The following is a 7779-nucleotide window of genomic DNA, read 5'->3' on the forward strand; positions in this document are numbered from 1 at the left end:
AGATTAGTCCCAATGTTAAAAGCATCCAGTTATCATTTGGATTTGTTACAATTTGTTACAATTGTTACAATTTCTATGGTAGGAATGTGAAATTATATGAGAAAGCTGATTCAGCTCAAATATCCATTGATGGATGAATGGATAAAGAATATGTGTGTGTATAAATGAATATAAAAATATAAAATATTCATATATTAGTCAGCCATAAAAAAGAATAAAATCTTGCCACTTGCAGTGATGTGGATGGGACTAGAGAGTATTATGCTAAGCAAAATAAGTCAGAGAAAGAAAAATACCATTAGATTTCACTCATATCTGGAACTTAAACAAAACAGCTGAACACAGAGCAGAAAGAAAGAGAAAGGCAGACCATGAAATAGACTCTTAACTGTAGAGAACAAATGGAGGGTTGCTGGAGGATAGATAGGGGAGTGGGGTTAAATGGGTGATGGGTATTAAGGAGGGAACTAGTTGTGATGAGCACTAGGTGTTATATGTGATGAATCACTAAACACCACTCCTGAAATTAATGTTACGCACTGTATGTTAACTAACTAGAACTTAAAGGAAAACTTAAAATATTAAAAAAGAAAGCCAACATTGTTTATCAATTTACTATGCTTTCGGGCATATGACAAAATATATATCAGATGTCTCCTCTCTTCTCAACCCTAGTATATTGGTTAGAATGCAGATCAAAATGCTATAATAAAGATAGTCAAATAATGGAGAACAAACAAATTAGAAGCCCATTTCCCTGTCCTCTAACACTTCAGAGATTAGCAGTGCAAGGCTAGAGGCTTTACTTCTTTTCCTCCACAGGATATGTATAGCACCCAGGCTGCTAGCTTCACTCTGCTATCCTCAGTATGTGTCTTCTACCTCTGGGCACATGGTACTTGCTCCAACTGTTACCATTTTCTAGCCCAGAGAAGAAAAGAGGAAGAAAGAAGGAAATCATATTCTTTAAGGTTAAACCTTAAAATGTCACTTCTTATCAAATCTATTGAAAGAGCTTAGCCACTGAGTCATATCCTATCCTAAGGGAGGCTGGGAAATATGGTATCTAGCTAACTTGCCACATGCCCTGCTGAGACCTGGAGGTGGATTGGTGGGGAGGTTCTATAACTAAAGTGAAGAAGGAGTAAATGGACACAGAGAAAATTAGCAGCATCTGTCACAATTTGATCAAACTATATCTGTATACTTGATGTATGTTTCCTTGTCTGAAAGTTGGGATGAGCAGAGGATGCTTCTGGAAAAGAAACCATTGTAAGAGAAAGCCAAGGGTAAAAATATAATCCTATAGTATTTCTTCCACCACTGAAAGAAAGGAACAGTTCTGAGGATAACATGGGGTCAGCCACTGTCATATCTTCTCTCAGATGTAGGCACATGTATCTGAATCTTCAGGAAAGAGAAAGCTAAAAATTTTCACCAAGAGACATCTTTTTTTTCACCCAAAGTCTGTAAGACTTGGTGATGAAAGAACAGTACAGAGTTAGCTTGGTCCAATCGTCCAGGTCTATAGACAAGTATCTCCCGTACTGGGAGGCGGTTTCAATGGTAATGCTCATCCAAAAATTTTTTTTTTTCTGAACCATGCTCCTCAATCTGCACCCCTAACTTGCAAACCCAACTGAAGGGACCCGAGAGGCCCAGAGAAGTGCAGTAACTTGCCCAAGGTCACACAGGTATCCCTGACAGTGAGGACCAAACCCAAGCTCCTTCCTGCTCATTAGGCACTGACTGCTTCTCTGTAGGATTCCACATTGGTCTGGGGCAGAGATGTCTTAAGAAGGGCGGTGGGCAGTGCAAAGACCCCACCCACCCACCCACTCCAGGCCTGGAGACTATTTGGGGAAGCCAGCTGGGCAGGTGGAAGCATCTGTGGAGATGTGGCCACTTGGGCTGGCTCTGGGTTCAAAGGTGAGAGAACCAGTGCTGGGGCAATGTAGGTGGCTTCAGGACAAGTGAGGTGGAATTGGAGCCAGCATTAGCAGGCGTGGAGACACAAAGAGGACACAGGAGGATAGTAGCAGGAAATAACTTAATCAAAGTCACTATTGGTAGGAACAAGGCACTGGAAGCTCAGTCCTAATTCCCAGAAAAGTCACTTTGGAAGATGGTTACTTGGAAGGGAGTCCTCAGGAGAGAAAAGCTGACACAACTCAGAGTACAGAGTTAGTCTGGTGTCATTGGAAAAGTCCATCTATTGATTTTTTACTATAAAAGCAGTAAAATATATTTTCCTCCCTGCCTCCCTGCCCCCCAAAATGTTGCCATGTGGTATAACTTCTGCTTATCCTATGCCTAGGAGTTAATTTCACAAATTTAATAGCCTACAGTCATTAGGTACAGAAGAGTTACATTAGCATTTGCTCAAATGACCATTTTTATTATTTAATGGACAGAGTAGAAAATAATCCAAGGGGGCAAATCCTCAATTACATTCACTAGCAGTGTTCCTCTAAATAACTAATATAGAACTCAGAATTATCCCTCTAAAGATTTTATAAAAACTAAACAAAATGAAAGCCACTTTCCCTCTTTATATAAAAGGTCCATCAATTTTTGTCTCAGTACATAGTAACCCTATCTTCAAAGTGACAAAACATGGATCTTTATGTAAATGCTTTGAACTGCCTGCACTACAGACTTCCACATAAGAGTCAAGTTAAAATTCATCCCACGTGTTCTGAAAGTATCGTAGTCTACCAGATGAGTTTGGGTGGATGCAGAGCAGTTCAGCACATTTGATTTTTCATTGACCTGATGTTTATATTGGGTGTTTAATTGTTTTAAAGCATGACTAAGGAGTGAAAAAATGCAACAGGAATTCATGGGTCCAGAAGAAATCTCTGCTCGGCTGAATCCACTGAACTACATCTATCGGTATTTTCTAGACCTATTCTTTTCCAAACCTTTTGAGTGTTTTGGGATTAGAGTGATTAAGGAAAGTGGCCATGATGACAATTTTCTATTTAAAAAACGTTTTAGCAAAGCAGCTTCTTTCTCCCCATAGAAATGTAAGATTTTCCAAAAATTCCCAGAGAAAGGAGTTGAAGAAGAAAGAATGATTTTCCTTGAGCAATGCGATGTCTCAGGGATGTATTAGTTGACTTTTATATTTTTATCTCTTTCCCTTAAAGATAAGGAAGATTTCTAAATCTTGACAGTGGGCAGAGTGGGGCTGTTAATAGGGAGAGGAAAGTAAGCTTGGCAATGGGACAGAGTCTTAGAAATAATTGGCTTTACTTATGACCTAACTCTGAGGAGAAATGCTGCAGGAGGCTCAAGTTTTACTGCCATTTATTATTATTTTTATTTAGTATTGACTTTACCTTTAAAATGTTTAGCCTGTTTCACTTATGATCTTCCCCAGCAAGCAACTGAACACTACCAATCATGTGGTCAGCTTTGGAGAAGACTAAGTATTAGTGTAGATTTTCAGTTTTCTCTCCCTTTTACCTCCTCCTGAGACTATGAGGTTCTCACATTTTAATTTCAAGATTTTTTCCCTTTTCCCTTTTTTTTTGCTGGCAAAACCTGCTTTTCACTTGTATTAAAACTGTCAAAACTGCCCAAAGGGAAAAAGTATATGTTTTCCCCTTGGTACTGAAAAGAGTGAAGAAGCATATTTTGGCAGTTTCAGTGTAGGTGTGAAATTTTTCACACAGCTCTACAAGGGAGGTACACAAGTCTGGCCCTGTTGGAGCATCTGATATTTCATGGATGGCAATTTCTTTAAAAGGTATGGCCTAGGGCTAAATTAAAAGATGGGGATTTAGACTAGAAATGATAGCATTCCGTTGAAACAATTGTCAACTATGTGAAAGATGCTGTTGCATATTTAGACAACAAATAGTGCCCCTTTAAATTTTCCCCATGGCAAGTTTTATTGTAAAATAAAGATTTGGAGTTATACATCAAACAATGTATTTTAGCTCATAGAACCCATGCCATAAGCAATGCAAAAAATATTAGCAAGGTATTGATTTTACATGAAAGCCTATCAGTTAGTAAGATGCACAAACCAATAAAGCATCACCATGGCTGGGTAGGAGATCTCCAGACACAATTTATTTTTAATTTAAACCAATTACTGACTTTGCTGCATTTAGAAAGGTATGGTATATATTCTTTGAAGGTTTTTTAAAAATTCAATCAAATAAATTACATTGATTTCATATCCCATATTAAACAGTCTTACATTAGAGTTGACACATTTTGATCACTACCATAAAAGTACCAAAGCTGGACTAAATACCCTGGATTTTTTTCTCAAAGACTGGCTGCCCAAACATGAATAGAAATATTGATGTTCATTTTAACACTATTTATAGCCTGATCCATTGCTGATTTTACCTCACAATTAAGTTCAGTTACAATGGAAATTTATCGAAATAAAGTCTTGATTGACCATCCTCTGATTCCATCACATTTTGGGGGGTGTGGGAGCAGAGAGAGTGAGGGAGAAAGAATCTTAAGCAGACTCCATGATCAGTCACAACCCTGAGATCGTGACCAGAGCCAAAATCAAGAGTTGGTTGCTTAACCAACTGAACCACCCAGGTACTTCCCATCACAGTTTTAAAATCTCAGGTTGATAACTGATCAGACCCACAGAAAATTATAAGTTTTAAATCAAATGGGATTCATATAGCCAATCCTTTACACTTAGACATCAAGGACGTCTCAATACAATTGAATGCTATTTCAGTGCCTTTAGCGTATTTAAAAACTCATGATGCACACAAGAGCTACTTGTTTCTATTAGAAGGTATCCGAGCAATCTTATTTCAGTTCTTGCCTATTAGGTGATGTTGAATCATCTTTTGAGATTTCATATATACCCATAACTTTTCATTATAAATCTAACTTTTCTAGGGGGAGAATCCCTCAATATATCACTCAGTCTTTGCTTGATATTTTTCCCCAATAAGGACAATAATATTTTATAAATGTTCAGATTTGGATTCTTATGGTAATGAATTTCTTTCCCTATGATTTTCATTTAAACTAATTCTGTCTCCGGAGCCACTGAAAATACATTCATCTCTTATGATTATAATTCAGATATTTATGGATGTACATCAAACTTTTCCTTGATCTTTATTCAGTTTAAAGCCCTCAGTTTCTTATCCCTTATCTGGGACATTAATCAACTCTTCCCTCCCCATTTGGAGTTTTATCTCAATGTTCTTGTTTTCCCCTTAATAATTTCTCTTTCTAATGAGCATTACTGTTGTTAGATGCTATGTTCATAAGGATTTTAAAACATTTACCCTGATCAAGAGAATATAAAGTTATGATACAGAACTTTGGCATTTGCATGAATCACAGTTTGGGTCCCCAGAACACCGAGTTTCTAGACTACTGTAGCCTTTTATCATTGTGCATCTCAGAATTCACCCCATGCAACCATCAAACCAACAGCCTAAGAACCAGGCAGGGAATTTCTCAAATGCTCCAAATAGCTGCACATCACTACAGATTATGACTGCTTGGATTTAGGGAACATTTTTTGGCTGGGGAAACATTCCAATGGGATAGATTAATCTATGTAAACCACATAGCTCAGCTGAAACTGCTGTTCGGCATTCTAAATTGCCAGCTCGGTCTCCTTTCTGCACAAAAATGCACATTTCTTCCTATAATAAAGATATTTTATAATAGCAATAAGGCAACTCCAGGGTGTGTGGTTATCACGAGATAATCATACCCTAGAGGGATTACAGACACTTGGCTGTGGCTCATAACACCCCATGTGTGTGTTTATCTCATGATAACCACACTCGCTTTTGTATCTTATTGCCTAATTATCCTCTTCTAATGCAAAATACTAATTTTTTGTCTGAAACAATATGTGCAAGGATGCATTGCTAACAATCACAGGAGGACATTGACAAACAATGCTGCTGTTACTCTATACTCACTTCCCAGAAGAAAATTGATACGCAAGAAGAAAGTTCTCAAGAGTGATAGGTGGACATTATAGTCCGTTTTTGAATGAACTGCTTCTTAAGAGACTATACAGAGGCCTCTGTTTTACTCATTAATACTATAAGATAAATTACCCATTTTTTTCCTTTCTCTTTTAGATATTTCTCAATAATAATTAAAAACTAGAATATGAGCAGGAATTTCAAGTCTGAAAAAATAAAGACCCTAAATTTCATTTACTCCCAGAACGTTAATGACAGAGCTTGATTTTGATTTATTGAATTATCTAAGTTAATAAGAATATCTGTATGCTACTTATTCATTTCCCCACATATATTTTAACTGTCAACCTTTCAAGTTGAAAAATATATATTAAATGTTGTACCGTACAGTAGTGCAATTAATCTGGAATCATTTTACTAACTTTTATGAAGTGAAATTATTGCCTATATAATTATCTCAATTATATGCAGTAATAATAATTATTTTTATATTACATTATTATATAACAATTAAAGCCAATAGTGGTTACATGTACAGATTTCCTATGAATCTGATCTCAGAAATGAACATTTTAAAGTTTTAATTTCTAAAAATCTTATCTGTAGGTGTTTGAATATATTTAAAACTCTGCAAAGGCCATTAAGGACTCTTGTATTTCATTAATTCAGTTAAATTTAAATTATTCTGAGCAAAAAGAAAATCATTTTTTAGGACTTTTACCAAAAAAATGCTATATTCTTAAAATTGTATATTTATGTCTGTGTGTGTATATGTGAATATACATGTGAGTTCATGTTTGTGCGAGTGTTTGTATATACATGCCACTTGAATTTTTCAAAAGTACTCCTTCAATACATGCTTCCACAGACCATGACCATTATTCTCAAGGCCACTCCGTATATTTTCTTAACCTTACAAACTCAGTTTCCTCTTCCTGGTTTCTGACTTCATAAATATCACTGGGTCAAATTTGCTTCAATTCAATAAACCTGTTCTTTCTGAACTGTCTGGTTATGGGCTGCAAGACAAGTTGTTTGCTCTGTCCCTGGAGTCCTATTCCAAGGGTACATTCTTGAACTTTGATTTTAGGGATGGATTATTCCCCTGCATTGACTAACAAAGACTACATTAAATCTCAACCCATAAATGACAGGTAAATACAGCAACAATTATTAGTGACTTGAGGGCATTAGCTTGTTATAAGGAATAAAGGGTGAAAAAAAGATACTTAAGAAGTTGCTACTCCATTAATAGAGGGAAAATGCAATGCTTACTTAACATTCAATTATTCACTGGCAGGTAATTAATGGGAAATACTATTTTATTGTTTTTAGACACAGGCATATTTTCTTAGAGCTGAAAGGCATCTTAGAGCTCATCTATTCCAATCACCTCTTCATATAGCCAGGAAAATTTGACAACCCCATCTATTCTGCTTATTTATCTTTTACTAAGAGCTAGAAAAGAAGATCTTTTCAATCAATACACATAATTACCTACACCAGAGATGTTGTGAGGCTGAAATTAAGCAGATTTAGCTAAAGCAAATCTTTTTAGACTAGTGCTGGGCATCATTCTGTTTTTCCATGGCTTGCAGTTGGAGAACAGAAAGAGTTGAAGAGTGTGAACAGGTAAAAATATTGGACAGCATCTCAAACTGTGTGCTCTGTATTTTCATTTGACTTTGTGAATAGATATTTCCAAGATGTAGTTGGAGACAATTCTTAGAGTTTAGTAGATATTAAACAGATATTATGAAAAGCCTACCTACTAGAAACCAACTAGGTCCTGGATATGCTAGGACAATTATGCTTTAATGCATTGGTGAAA

Source organism: Vulpes vulpes, chromosome 15 (assembly GCF_048418805.1).
Source record: "Vulpes vulpes isolate BD-2025 chromosome 15, VulVul3, whole genome shotgun sequence".
Lineage (NCBI taxonomy): Eukaryota > Metazoa > Chordata > Mammalia > Carnivora > Canidae > Vulpes > Vulpes vulpes.